Source organism: Pantherophis guttatus, chromosome 7 (assembly GCF_059756535.1).
Source record: "Pantherophis guttatus breed Tessera chromosome 7, ASM5975653v1, whole genome shotgun sequence".
Lineage (NCBI taxonomy): Eukaryota > Metazoa > Chordata > Lepidosauria > Squamata > Colubridae > Pantherophis > Pantherophis guttatus.
The window spans coordinates 59,145,334-59,161,329 of NC_142069.1; positions in this window are offsets into that span (position 1 = coordinate 59,145,334).

Below are 15,996 nucleotides of genomic sequence, written 5' to 3' on the forward strand. Positions count from 1 at the left end.
TACTCCCGAGTCGTCCTCTTTGCTTTAGCTGCTCTTCTGGCACCTCTTCTCATACGTGCACTAGGAACAGGCTCCTCCTGTTCCTCTGCCTCTCTATTATCAGCCTCTGGAGGCTCCAGAGTCTGCACCTCACTCCCTGATGGCCCTGGCCCCATCTCTGCCTCTGACGCAGAGCCCTCATCCAGGCCTTCTCCAGGACTGGCCCATGTTCTTCCTCAGCCTCATTGCTGTCCGACTCCATTACCAGCTCTGCAGATTGCTGGCAGACCACAACAGTCTCTGCTGCCTGCAGCTGGCTCTCCAGAGGCTTCTGCCACCCTGGCCGTTCCTTCAGCCTGACATCTGTAGTGGATTCTTCTGCTGGAGCAGTTGAGGCCTCCAGCATGGTAGCTTCTGTGGGGGCTACTGATTCCTCAAGGTCAACTGCCTCCAACCCTGGCACCGTGCCTTCGACTATGGGTATTTGTAAGAGCCCTAACAAATCTGTCAGGTTCCAAACAAAAAGAAAAAGAAACGCAGCCAAACACAAACCTGGTTTGTTACTGCCTGCTTTACTTCTTTTTTGATACTCACTGACAATCATAAAAGGAACTTCTTGTTAGGGCTAACCGCCTGTGCTCCCCACCACCTTTTAATCTATAAGCACCACCCACCTACTCACATGCGCAGCTCCCTCCCACATGACCCTGAAATGAGCAGGGGATAATGCATGTGAAGAAGCCAGCATCTGCCTTAAGTCCAGCCTTCCTTTTCCTACTCCTCCGCTACTAGTAAGTTTTTAAGGAGGACTGGTCCTCCTCCTCCTTTGCTGCCAGTCAGCCTTTACAGAAAGACCCTTCCTAGCCAATCATCCAGGGCATTCCAGGATGGCCAGGGAGAGTGGTGGCTGCCTCCCCTCTGAATGGCAGCTCTGGGCCAGCTGGCACACTGGAGTTGACACCAGAGTGGGAAAGATCCTTAGCAAAATGTTCACCAACCTTAGTAAACACACACAGAGAAACAACACTCCCAGAGCTGAACTTGCAGTAGAGTAGGTGTCAAGTTTCCGAAAGATGCCCTAATTAATTCATGAGCCATGATCCAAACTTCAAAGGAAATATATTCATTTATTGAGAGCACCATTCCGGCAATACTCGGATGCAGTTAGGACTGATCCTACGTAGATTTATATTCCCCTATGACCCTGTCTCTCCCCTCCTCTCTGGCCATGTCATAAATCACATACTCCAATTAACCACTTTGGCTGGCTGTGAAACCTAACACCCTCCTTCTGATTGCGGTGAGAAAGAATGTATGGAATTCACTTCAGTTCTCCCTCCCTCCTGCTCATGGCAACTTGAAAGCTTTGCAAGTTGACAGTAGGAAGAAAAACCTCACTTTTAAAAACTCAGGGAGAAACCCCCACGTTGCTGCTTCTGAACTAAAGAAAGTTAGCAATTGAGCAGGGAAGCTAGAGTAGGTGGGGCAGCCTCATGGTCCTATGCGGGCCAGATTAATGGCTTCAGCGGGCTGTATCCAGCCCACAGGCCATAGTTTGAGAACCCATGGTGTAAGGCATACTTGGGTTGTGCAGTATATAAATCAAAGTCCAAGGCATTCCCAGTAAGCAAAAATAGCACAAGGCAGACAACAAAAGTTCTAGAGCTGGTACATGCAGATTTGGTTGGGCCAATGCAAGCCAGTTTGGGAGGAGCAAAGTATGCGCTGGTCAATGTAGATGAGTATAGCAGATTTGGGTTCTGCTATTTACTAAAGAGTAAAATAGAGGTGCTACAGAAATTTAAGCAATGGGTAAGCTTCATAGAAAGGAGATACAAACAACAGGTATGTCAGATGCAAACTGATAGAGGTTCAGAATTCATGTCAGCAAGTTTTCAACAATGGTTGGGACAGTTAGGAATAAAACACAGACACATAAATCCATACACAGCAGCTGAGAATGGTGTGGTTGAGAGACGGAATGGTATTTTACAAAGAATGAAGGAATCGCTGCAGGAGGATTCTGGTCTGAGGAGGTCATATTGGGGTGAAGCCATGTGGACTGCTAATTATTTAATCAATAGGCTGTGGAGTTCCTTAATTAACAATACTCCATATGCTGTGCTATATGGGAGAAAGCTATCTCTGGCACATTTAAGGGTTTCTGGAAGCAGTGCATGGGTATATATTCCAAAAGCAATTAGAGAAAAGGTCAACCAAAGACTTAGATTTACATACAGGCTATGAGCCTGGCTTAAAGAGCTATTGCTTTAGCGATGGGAACAAAAGAATAGTGATTTCAAGGTCTGCTAGCTTTGCAGAGTAAAATTGGAACAGAATTGATGCAAATTTTTGAAATGATCCACTTAGTGACGGTGACCCAGTTAGTGATGGTAACTCACTTAGTGATGGTTTCAGCATTCAGGGAGGAGAAACTGAAAAAGAACAAGAAAAGGAGTCAGGAGAAGATGTTGACTCGGATATGAAGCAAGAGAGGGTTGAAACACAAGAGCAGTCAATGCCACTCAGGTCAGAGCGATGGAAGAAAGGGATTCCACCTGACAGGTATTCTACTAATGAAATTTGGGTGAGGACAAAAATGAAACCTGTGATCAAGAGATATATCAGTCGGCAATAGGGAGCTTTTTGTATCTGTCACAGTGGTCCAGACCAGACATAGCTTGTGCAGTAAGCAACTTAAGTCACTTTACTGCTGCACCAATGAAATTGCATTGGATGGGTGGAAAAAGGTTTCTCAGATATTTGAAGGAAACTGTGAATTTGGGTCTTCAAATACAGGTCTCTGAAGAATTAAAATTGAAATGTTATGTTGGCAGTGATTATGCCAATGAAGTAAAAACTAAAAAGTCCAATTCTGGGATTGTGGTATTGAGGGACTTTAATTGGTTGGAAGTCCAGAAAACAAACAACTGTAGCCATTTTTATGGCAGAGACAGAATTTATCGCTCTGTCTGAGCTTTGTTCAGAGGTAATTTGGTATGTACAGCTGTTAAAGGATTTAAACATAAAAGTAAATGAAGCTGTAACGGTGTTTGAGGATAATGCTGCTTGCATTAAAATGCAACAGGTGACAGAGTAAAGAATAGAAGCAAGCATGTGGATATTAAATATTGTAATGTAAGAGAGCCCATCAAATGTAAATTAATTAGCTTGCTTCACTGTTCTTCAGAAGATGATCTAGCAGTTATAATGACCAAGTCATTGGGTGGAATGCACCATGGAAAGCATATTATGCACCAAGACAAATTCCTTGTGTGTCCAATCACGCTTGGCCAATAAAAAATTCTATTCTATTCTATTAAGTTATTTGGTTTTATGTCTATTCCAGTCATAAAGGGAGGAGTGTTAGTGTAATTATACGCTGGGATAGCCATAACAACTGGGAACTGTTTACTTGTGCTGGCTGGATTGCTGCAAACTCTAACAGAATTAAGTTCTTCTTGCTGTGGTTGGCTATTCAATTGTTTATGTTTGAATTAAGCTGAGGCTTTTGGAAATAGTAATTGGAAGAAGAAGAAAAAGCCAAAAATCTGGCTATACTCCAAATCTGGCTATTTAAAGCTACTATTGTTTCAAACGTTTGTAAATGAAAGGAAATACCATGTTCCTGTTTATCCCTAGCGAATCTAGTTTGAATTTTCACATAGGACCACCAGTCTATGTCTAATCCTCTAGTTTGGAGATCGGCTCTAGGTCTAAGTCTTCCGACTTCATCCAACAAGTCACCATAAACCCAGTTCCTCTTTATATTGTGCACAGTCAGAAGGGTCACTGCCTCTAACGGAGACACCTACTTAGGAATTTATGTGTAAACTTGCTTCTTCACCATTTCCCAAACCCTTAATAAAATTCCTCTAATATAATGATTAGTAAAATGTATGGATTGTTTGTCTTTCTGAGACCACAAGAAGGAATGCCATCCCCACTGCAAATTGTATTCTTCAATTGCCAAAATGTGCTTTCTTGAGAGGATCACCCAATCTTTTATCCAAATCAGGGATGAAGCTTGGTAATAAAGCTCTCACATAGGGAGCCCCAAGCCACCCCTTGTTTTGTGCTCTTGCAGCATTTTTCTTTTTATACAGGGTTTTTTACTCTGCCAAATAAATTTACTTAGAATTTGGTCTAATTTCCTAAAAAAGTTTTTATCCAATCTTGCAGGAGCCGTTTGGAATAAAGAGATTCATTTCAGTAAAACATGGGCTTTTGTCGCGGCAATTCTACCCAAAAATGAGATCTGAATATGCCGCCATCTCTACACTTCATTCGCTGTGTCTATTAATAATTTGGAATAATTGAGCTCTTTGATAGAAGAACATCTATTTGTAAGCCAAATACCTAAGTATTTAAGTTTTTTGACACAATTAATCCCCATAATCCTTTGGATCTGTTCCTTTTGGGCACCTGACAAATTTTTTTGTTACCATTTTGGTTTTATCTTTATTGATTTTTAATCCCGCTACCTCCCCGTATTCATCTAATTTAGTAATTTTGGTCCCGTAATAAGGAGATCTTCTAATATGAAAACCAAATCGTCGGCGAATGCTTGGAGTTTATATTCTTCCCCTTTAACTTTTAAGCCCTTAATTTCCAAATCCTGCCTGATCGTCTTAAGAAGTGGTTCAAGTGTTAAAACAAAAAGCAGCGGTGAAAGAGGGCATCCTTGTCTGGTACCTTTATAAATCTGTATCTCATCTGATAGTGATCCATTAAACAGTAACCTTGCCAACTGTTTAGAATAGATGGCTTGAACTGCCCTTGTAAATTGAGACCCAAAACCCATCACTTCCAATTGTTGTATTATAATTCCAGTTGATTCTGTCAAAAGCCTTTTGGGCATCCAGAAGAATCATTACCATTGGTTTATCAGGGTGTGTCTCATAGTATTCTAAGGCATTCAATACTACCCTCACGTTATCTCTTAGGTGCCTATGAGGCAGGAAACCATTCTGATCTTGGTGGATAAATCGGGACAGGAACAGTCGGAGTCTCAACTAGTATTGTCGCAAAAATCTTGTAATCCACATTCAGGAGTGAGATTGGCCTATAGTTCTGGATCAGAGTTTTATTTGTATCAGGTTTCGGGATTAGGGAAATGTAGGCTTCCGTCCAGGACCGGGGTATCCTAGAGTGTAATAAAACTTCATTAAATAGATCTTTTGTCAGGTTTCGGGGCTATCTTAAATAAACTTCATTCTCAAGCGCAAAGTCTCTAATGAATCACTTTTATTTTAAGAATAGCAGAATCCGACATTCCTGATTCAAGTTGCAGCCAAACTGGCCCCTCCTTCCAACCCCCTCCTCTTCCGCTCTCCAACCCCAATGTCCCATTGGCCATCATGCAGATCCATCTCTACATCCCGGCACGTTCTTTTCACAGGAATGTGGCCCCCACCCTCGTCACCTAGGAAACACTATCTGTAACATTCAAAAAGCTAGGTAAAAGTTCATCTCAGCAATAAATCAAGCTTCTGCTCTATGCTTCATCTTGTTCATGTCAGCGCTGGAAGAGAGCCTAATTTGGAACGCTGACATCCGGCCCCTCTCCCTTCACTTCTGCGACATCACCTATCCCATAGGGAAAAACACAACAAGATTAGTCTCATGAGCCCCTCCTTGGCTGTGCACCCCCCCTCCCGGCTTTCCCGGGTGGTCTGCATGGAATTTTGCTATAAGGCGGTCAGCTTGAATGTTTGTGCTCTTCACCCAGGAAGCCTCTGACAATGGGTAACCCTTCCATTTAATTAAGTACTGAAGGCGCCCCCTCTTGATTCTTGAATCAAGAATCCGCTGCACTTCGTAGTGCGTTTGGCCCCCAACAACCAGGGGCCCAGGGGGTTCACGTGGCATTGACCTTAAAGTAGACCCCACTACAGGTTTTAGAAGGCTACTGTGAAAAATGGGGTGAATTTTCCCCAAAAGCCGTGGCAACTGCAATTGCACTGTAACGGGGTTGATTATTTTTATTATAGGAAATGGTCCTATAAATTTTGGGCCCAATTTCCTGCTCGGGAGTCTAAGTCTCAAGTACTTGGTGGAGAGGTAAACTTTCTCTCCCAGCTGAAATGGTCTTTGGGGAGTTCGGTGCTTGTCTGCTTGTTCCTCATAAGATTGAGCCGCCTTTGCCAGCGCCCTCTTTACATTCTCCCAAGTTTATCTCAACATTGCCATCCAGTCAGTCAAACTGACTGAGGAAGGGGGCTCCCTCGGGTATTCTGGCATGGGAACAAAATCCATGCCACTCACTATTTTGAATGGGGTTAGCCCCGTGCTGCTATGGACAGCATTATTATATGCAACCTCCGCAAAAGATAGGAGGTCTGCCCAATTGGACTGCTGGTAGTCGACGTAGCATCTTAAATACTGTTCTATCATAGCATTCAGTCTTTCTGCCCCCCCATTGGTGCTCGAGTGAAATGCTGAGCTGAGCCCTTAGGATGAACCTATGGATCATAGAAACTCCCTCCAGAACTTTGCTGTGAACTGGACCCCTCTGTCGGAGATGATTCTCCTGGGGACTCCATGTAGGCGGTAAATGTGTTTCAGGAACAGTTTGGATAACTGATGAGCTGAAGGCAGTCCACTACAAGGAATGAAGTGTGCCTGTTTGGAGAATAAGTCTATTACAGTCCAGATCACTGTATTTCCACTGCTCCTCGGTAGGTCTACTATAAAGTCCATTGCAATCTCCTCCCATGGTCTTGTTGGCTCAGCTACTGGTTGCAACAATCCAAGCGGGCACCCTGGTCTTCATCGTGGCACAAATGGTGCAGCTTTTTACATAACTGTCTACGTCCTTTCTCATGTGTGGCCACCAGAACTGCCTTCGTACTAGGTGCAGAGTTTTTAGGAACCCGAAGTGTCCTGCTGGTTTAACGTCGTGGCTCCTCTTGAGAATCAGGATGCGTAAACTCTGTGGGACATAGAGCTTTGTCCCCCTCCATGCTAGTTCATCTCTTTTTGTCAAGAGATGTTGATTGTCCTGATACCAGGGGTCTGTCAGTGTTTCATTTTTTAATTTTGCAGTTAAGTCACTTGCAAATTGCCCTTGCTGGTCACGTTGTTGCCGTCTGGTGATCACTTGGGCCGCAGCTTAGGTGGAGGGGATGATGGCATTCACTACCTGCTCCCGCTCACTGTTGTATTGGGGCATCCGGAAGAGGGCGTCAGCCAGGAAATTTCTCCCTCCTGGGATGTGCTTAAGCTCGAAATTGAAACGATTGAAGTATTGTGCCCACCGCACTTGCTTGGGCGACAGTTTTCGTGGGGTTTTTAGGGCCTCTAGGTTTTTATGATCAGTCCAGACTTCAAATGGTTTCTGGCCTCCCTCTAGAAGGTGCCTCCAGGTCAACAAGGCCCACCTTACTGCAAACGCTTCCTTCTCCCACGCCGCCCATTGCCTCTCCGTATCGGTGAGTTTGCGGGAGGTATAGGCGCAGGGTTGTAGATCACTTTGGTTGTTCTTTTGGAGTAACACGGCTCCTACTGTCACATCACTTGCGTCTGCTTGGATGACAAAAGGCTGTTCCGGATCCGGGTGTTTTAAGACAGGTTCTTTCGCGAACAGTCCTTTTAGCGTCTCAAATGCCTGTTGGCAGGTCAGGTCCCACTGTAGGGGTTGTCCCGGGCGAGGTTTCATCGCTGGGCTTCCTGTCTTTAGGAGGTCCATCAAAGGTTTGGCAATCTTTGCGAACGAGGGGATGAATTGTCTGTAGAAATTCGCAAAGCCTAGAAAACTTTGCAGTTGTCTGCGGGTGCGAGGGGGCTGCCATTGTAGAACTGATTGGACCTTGGCTGGGTCCATCTCTATCCCCTTGTTTGATACTTGGTAGCCCAGATAGTCTAGCCATGATTGGTGGAAATCGCATTTTGGCAGTTTGACATATAGGTTTGCCCGTAGCAGTTTTTTCAGTACTTGGCGGACGAGGGGTATATGTCCGTCTATGGTCTCCGTGTAGATAAGAATATCATCCAGGTAGACGAGGACCCCTTTGTAAAGGTGTTCATGTAAGACTTTGTTTATTAACTGCATGAATACTGCCAGGGCTCCTTGCAATCCAAAGGGCATTACTTTAAACTGGAAACTACCCAGGGGGCAGTTGAATGCTGTTTTCCATTCATCTCCTGCCTTTATGCATACTCGGTAATAAGCTTCTCGAAGGTCTAGTTTGGTGAAAACCTTCCCTTTAGCTAGGTGGGCTAGCATGTCTTTCATGAGGGGGAGGGGGTACAAGTTGTGTACGCAAACAGCGTTGATACTTCGAAAGTCGACCACCAGTCTCATGGAGCCGTCCTTTTTCTCTTTAAACATGACCGGCGCTGCTACCCTTGGTTTCACTGGCTCAATAAATCCCCTTTGTAAGTTTTTGTCTATGTAGTCCCGCATTTCCTGCATTTCTCGGGGCATCATGGCATACATTTTAGGTTTGGGTAGTTTCGCTCCTGGGATAATCTCGATGGCACAATCGGTCTCGCGGTGGGGGGGCAGAATGTCACACTCGGCCTCGCTGAATACCCCTGCAAGGTCTTGGTACTCCCTTGGGATCTGGTTTGCATTACAAGCGGTGGTGGGTGCGGTTGCCAATTGCTTTGCTGCACCTTCTGGGAGGGACCCTTGTGTTGGTGGTGTTTTCTTCTGTAGTGGAGGGCTGCTTTGGGGTTTCAGCGTGGGAGGGAATTCTTCTGGTCGGGGCGGCAGGGGTTGGGGCCTCTTTGCTATTCTCAGCCTGCAGGTTCCCTCTTGCCACCAAATGATTGGGCCCCATTTGTCGAGCCACGAGAGTCCCAATATGACTGGTTCTGTCATCTTGGGGGCTATTATGAAGCGGATCGTCTCCCAGTGATCTGCGAGTTCTAGTCTCACGGGTTCAGTCAAGTACGCTCCTCCCACTAGGGACCCATCAACTTGCTCGAAGCGAATTGGTTGTTTGAGCTGTTTAGCTCGGATTCCCAATTTTAGAACTGTGGGTAGGTTGATTAGGCACCATGTGCTACCTGAGTCTATTAGGGCTTGGAAAGTCTCTTGGGCCCCTGTTTTGGGGGCTGTTAGGCGTATGGGGAAAAGAAAAGGATGGACGGGTCCACTCACCATTGGATCATCCTCGCCTTCGTCCTCCGTGTCATAGGGTTCGGGGGACTGATCTCCCTCTTCTGGGATTCCTCTGGTTTCAGTCAGATGAGCGAAAAACTCCGGGATTTGGGGAGCTTCCCGCGGTACGTGGGTGACGCGCTTGGGCCCTCGTTCCGGTCGTGCTTTGAGAGGTGGAGCTGGTCCCGGTCTAGGCGTTCCACATCTTGTTGCTATGTGGCCGCTTCCTCCACATCTGTAGCATTTCAGTGGGCTCCGTGGGGCAGTTGGTCTGTAGGAGGGCTGTGATGTTGGGGTTTCTCATCTGTTGAGTGGCCCCTGGTCTGGTCGACCTCTCTCCTTTCCCTCTGGTGGTTTCGGCGTGTCGCTTGCCCGCAAACTCTGTCGACTTTTATCGCTACCCGGAACCATTCAGAGAGTCGGTTTGGGATGTCATGATAAGCAGTCACTTGGGAAATTCTCTTATCTAGGCTTGTTCTAAAAAAATACACCAGCAATCGCTCTGGCAGGGTAGGCAGTGTCCCAATGACTCTCCTGAATTCACGGATATGCTCTTTGATGGGCTTCCCCTTCTGCATTAGGTTTCTGAGCTCGTCTTCCACATAGGGGTCATTCTCCTCCTCCTCATAATGGGCTCTCAATAGTTGCAAGAACCCATCCGCATCTTGCAGCTGGGGGGCCCTGTTTTTATAGAGGGATGCTGACCATCTCTTTGCTTCTCCCTCCAGCCCTTCCGAAATGGCATTCACTAGGGCTCTGGGGAAAGGGTAAAGGTGTCCAAAACGCTCTATGTATATCTCAGCTGAATCGAGGAATTGGGCGAGGTTGTCTGGGTCACCGTCGAACTTCCCTCTGAACTGGGGTGGCTCCTCCCTCTCTGCCCTCTCCTCTCTGTGCTGAGCTCTGGAGGGCCGGCCTTGGTGTTGATAGTCCTCTGCCTCGTCTCTCATCCTGGGGTAGGGAGGTGCTGCCTTGTCTGGGCTTCGCTGCCATTCCCATCCCCAGCTCGCCCTTCCCAATTCACTTAGGGGTTTTTCTTTATCTTTTACATTTGCAAAAGGAAATTCCGCCTCTAAGGCTTTTGGCACAGTCCCCGGATACTTATCTGGCTCACGTTTCTTTGCTTGAAGTTCTGCGGGGAGGGAAGGCGGAGAAAGTTGAACCTTTGTATTTTCCAAGTTGGCTGGGATCACGACCGCTTCTGCTCCTCCCGTTTCTTGAAGCAGGCTTTCCTCCGAGAGCTTGGCTTCAGCCATAGTCCGTCCGACCAGATGTCTGGGAGGGAACGGGATGATTTAAACTCAGCCAGCCTGGATTTGGAGGAGAGTTTGGCTGTCTGTCAGGTTTCGGGGCTATCTTAAATAAACTTCATTCTCAAGCGCAAAGTCTCTAATGAGTCACTTTTATTTTAAGAATAGCAGAATCCGACATTCCTGATTCAAGTTGCTGGCCCCTCCTTCCAACCCCCTCCTCTTCCGCTCTCCAACCCCAATGTCCCATTGGCCATCATGCAGATCCATCTCTACATCCCGGCACGTTCTTTTCACAGGAATGTGGCCCCCACCCTCGTCACCTAGGAAACACTATCTGTAACATTCAAAAAGCTAGGTAAAAGTTCATCTCAGCAATAAATCAAGCTTCTGCTCTATGCTTCATCTTGTTCATGTCAGCGCTGGAAGAGAGCCTAATTTGGAACGCTGACATCTTTGATGTACAAACTAAGTGAGTCAAAGACTCCTTTATAAAATTCACTAGGAATCCCATCTGGTCCCGGAGTCTTGCCATTGGCTTGTTTCTTGATAGCTACTGCTATTTCCCCAGCTGTAATTTCTGCATTTAAAATTTCTTTACAGTAATCCAGAATCATCTCCAATTGTAAATTCTGGAGATAACTCTTGAGTTTATCTTCCTGATGAATTTCTTGGCTATATAAGGAGGTATAAAAATCTTGGGCCACCTTTGCTTTTTGCTCTGTAGTACCTACCAAATTTCCCATAGAGTCCTGTAAAAATTCAATCTTTCTAGATTCTGCCTCTTTTCTCAATCTATATGACAACCACCGGCCCGCCTTATTAGCATGCTCAAATTGGTTTTGTCGACATTTCCGAATTTTATTCACCAAATCGTTTTGATCTAGGATAACCCATGCCTAATCAAGTCAATTTTCTCCTTAATCAAATTATTATGCGGATCTAAACGCAGCTCTTCTTCAGTTTTCTCCAATTCAGCCATTAACTCAATCCGTTTGGCCTTCTCCTTTCTCCATTTGGTAGCTGTATATTTTATTACCAATCCCCTAACTACTGCTTTGACAATATCCCAAATATTTTGAAGGGAAGTATCTTCTCTCTTGTTTTTGGTAAAAAAATGATCTAATTCTTTTTAAATCATATTTATAAATCCCTCATCTTTCATGATCTCAGCCCTGACAGACCATCTCGCTCTTCTAGTGGACCCCTTCCATTTTATTACCAGGGGATGGTGGTCTGCCCATATATTCATCCCTATTTCAACCGAATTTATGCCTTCTTTCAAATCTGATGTTGATCAGACCATATCTATTCTAGACCACGATCTATGCCTGGGGGAGAAATATGTAAAGTGCTTTTGCATAGGATAGAAGTCTCGCCAGACGTCTCTTAACCCTATTTCTGTTCTTAGGTTATCCCATGTTTTGGGGAGTACCTTCCTATGTCCTTTTTTGTATTTAGGAGAACCCCTTCCTTGATCATAATCAATTGAAGCATCAGCAATTGCATTGGAGTCACCTACTATGCATACATGCTCGTAATTTAATTCATTAATTGTCTTATGCAAATCTTTAAAGAAACCCATTTGGTTAACATTAGGGGCGTATATATTTACTAACAATACTATTTTTTGGCCAATACTAATCTCTAACATCAGTATCCTACCCTCTGTATCTGCATATACTTGACATTTCACCAGGCCTCTCCGATCGTAAACAACAACTCCCCTTTTCTTCTGGTCGGCCAAGGATATATACAACTTCCCCAGTTTGGAATAAATTAAAATCTTAGAATGGTCTTTCCTTATATGGGCCTCCTGTAAACATATTATATCATAATTATCTTTTTGAAGTTTAGCCCAGACCTTTTTCCTCTTAGTGGGAGCGTTCAGGCCATTGATGTTAACGGAAAACAGGTAGAGCACCTCACCCTACCTCTACTTACCTGCGTTCTTGAGTTTCTGGGATCTGGTCTCGATTTGGAAATTTGTTCCTCTTTCTTCTCCAGAATGGGCTGTGTCTTTGTCATGTCCAATATGCTCTGTGGCTGTTGTTTCCTGGGTTACCTCTTCTTGGCTCTTACCTAGGTTACCACCTTCACTCTCTTGGTCACTAAAATTAATATAGGCCTCCGCGAAGTCCTGCTCTTCCTGTATGGTTTCCAGTTGTAACCTCTGCTCTTGCCAGGCCTTCTGGTAGAAGTCAATGATAACGTATCCCTTGTTTCCTCAGCCATGTTGTCAAAAAATCATATTTCCTCCAAATGTCTCGTACTCGTCTCGGGAGCTGGGGCAATACTGTTAGTCGGTTATCTTTGTAGGTAAAAGCTTGGTCCCTCATTTTCTGAAACACTTCATCCTTAGTGTTGTTCTGGTAAATCGAAGATGGATCTCTTTAGGGAGTTTGTTGCACCGAGCATAACTAGTATATACTCAGAACACTTTGTCAATATCTCTTGAAACTTCTGCAAAATCTCTTCCAGTAATTCCTGCAACGATCTCTCCCATTAGTACATCCAAGCGCTCACCTTTCTCTTCAGGGACATTCTGAAACCATAAGAAGTAGCCAGATCGATCCATTTCAAGGAAGATAATCTCTTCCTCGATTTTTTTATTAGCCATGGCTTGCCAGAGTTCGAGCCGCTCCATCCTACAGGTCACCTTCTCGGTCTTTATCTCGGAAGCTTGAATCCGTTCCTCGTGATTAGTCAAAGTATTTTGGACCTCCTCAAACTTTGCATGAAACAACCTTGTCTCAGTAGTTAACATTTCGACATTCCTCTTCAGCTCTTCCAAGGTCTTTGACGTTGAATCTTGATTTTTAATTGTCTCCTGTATAGACTAGAGAATATCTTGCATTGATGCTTTTCCCGGAGTAGCCGCATCTTCAAATGATCTTCGTAGTGTCACAGAGGTGGTGGCTGGAGATGAGGCTGAAGAGGTCGTGATTGCCTTCTTCTTCAAGGTAGTACTTGTGGTAGCCATTTTGGATATTCCTAAAAAGTCTTTCCAGGAAATCATACAACACCAAATGGTTTCACCACCTATTATCAAAATTCACTCTTGCTTTGCTATGTCCAAACCACACTAGGGGTAAATTTATTCACTAATTCCTACTGGCTATCTAATTCCTACTGGCTATCTAAAAGGAAATAGGAAAGGAAAAGGGGAAAAAAAGAAAAAAATGTCCAACTATAATGAATCTAGGTGCAGTTAGCAATTTTGGTCACTAGATGGCAGCAAACACCAACTTCTCCAGTTCTCCAGATCTTCTTACAGTGGAAGCAAATTCAAAAATGACAGCTCATGCAAATGGCGTTCTTCGAAACAGAAAATGTTAATGCTAAGTCAAGATAGGAAAAGATAGGGACTTCCGGTTTGCGAGCCTCGGCGACGGTGGTGTTTCTTTAAAGACCGCCAGCCCCGCCGCCTGTAGAGCCGCCCCGCGACCGAGGAGCGGCTCGAAAACTCCAAAATCTTGAAGATTGAAGGAGAAGAGATAGCAGGGTACAGGTCGAGCCCCTGTAACCCCCCAGGGAATTGTTTCTGGGGAGGAAACAGGCGTGGCTCCCTTCCAACCTGCTGAAACTCCGGGCGGCGTGGGACGTTTCTGCTAATTAGCAGAACAAGCCGGCAGCAGCAAACTTTTAAAGCGAAAGGAACTAAACTTAACAAACAGCGGAAATATCAACTTGAATCCAGAAACTTGAAAATTGCAAGTATTAGTGCTTTGTTGACTTTCTAATTCAAAAGAGAAAGTGAGTGAGTGAAAGTGATTTGAAAAAATATGGCGCCCAGCATTTGAGTTAACGAGCTAGTGAAAGTGGATTTGTGAAGCCTTCCTGCTTTGCTACAAAGTTATAAAGCTGCTACAAAGTTGCTCTATCTAAAGAAAAAATTTCTTTTTCTAAAATTTGACTTTGCTTTACTTCAGTTTCACTTGATTAAATCTGGGGGACTTTTTTAGAAGTTTCTGTGGAAGAGGGAAAGGAAAAAGAATTTCCCTCTTCAGAAAAACTAGCTTATGTGGCACGATGGCTTCAAAGAAGCAGGAAGGGAAGGCAACAGGGGGGGGATCCCCCACACACAAACATGAAACGCAGCTTCCCCCTGCTCAACAGTTACAGACTCAAAAAAGAGAATTTGATGTGGGAGATTTAAAAGAATTCATTTCTAAAACTCTGGATGATAAATTTCAAAAATCTCAACAGGAGATAGATGACAAACTTCAAAAATCACATCAGGGGATAGATGATAAACTTCAAAAATCACACCAGGAATTTATGCAGGAAATTAATGAAGTTAAAGATATGGTGAAACAGAATCAAAATAAGGTGACCAAAAAAATATCAGAAGTGGCATCTGGCCTGGCAGAATTTATTGGGAAAGTTGATTTTAAAGTTGAAGAATTTAAATCAGAAGTTAATGTAAAGATGAAAGACAATGACTATAAAATTGCTGATGTTGACAATAAAATGCAGAGAGTTGAAGATGAGATTGTTATGATACAATTCAGGGCAATGGAGTTCGCTATACGGCTTCGGGGAATTCGAGAGGAGGAAAGACAGGATTTGAGACAAGTCTGTTCTGAGGCCTTGGCTAAGATTCTACAAGTTAATCCTGATGTGGTTTTTCATAAAATAGACAAAATTTACAGAGTGAACTCTTGGGTGGCCAGACAAAGACAATTACCTAGAGATGTGGTCATATATTTTACAGAAAGAGAAATAAGAAATGATATCCTGCAAAAATCCTTTTACACTTCTGTACAAGTCGGGGGCTCACGAATTGGAATTTTTAAAGAATTACCTCCTAAAATGTTGAAAGCTAGAAAAGAATTTGGCTTTCTTGTTAAGGAATTGCAAAATTTACAGATACCCTTCCGGTGGGACGCACCAGCTGGGATAATTTTCAGATACAAGGGAGAAAGATGCCGTTTGAATACCGTGGAGAAGGCACAACACTTTTATACTACTATTCTTAAGGTAAGAACACCATCTCCACGTACATCTACAGTTTTGGAGATTAACGAGAGTGAAGAGAAGCAACCTCAATGAGAATTGCAAGAACAGTCCAAGCAGGAATTAGAAGGAGTGCAAGGTGCAGAAGGAGGTTTTTTGGATGAGCCCTTGCTGGAATCTTCTCCAATTTTGGACTCGGTTCGGATGATTGAATTTAAGGATCAACGTATAACTAGAGCTCAATCTAAGTTACTTAAACAAAAGCAGCAACAACAACAGGAAAGACAAGACAAGGAGGCAGTTAAGAGTACTGCACATGAGATCGGAGCTATGGGAGGAGCGAAATCGAAGCTTTCGGATGACCTTCAAATATTTTGTTCTGTGCTCCGAAAAGAGGCTGATGACCTTTAAGTGTTTATCTTGGAATGTTAATGGGTTGAATTCAGCACAGAAAAGGAAGAAATTATTTACATATTTGAAACAATTTAATAATGATATAATTTGTTTACAAGAAACGCATATCACAACTCAAGATCAAAAATATCTGATAAACTCCAAACTAGGAATACATTTTATATCTTCAACTTCGCAAAAAAAGAATGGTGTGGTTATCTATGTAAATAAAAAATTAACAGCTAAAGTTATAGAAACAGATGAAGATGGTAGGTTTGTAGCAATTGAATTGCTTACGGCAAAGGG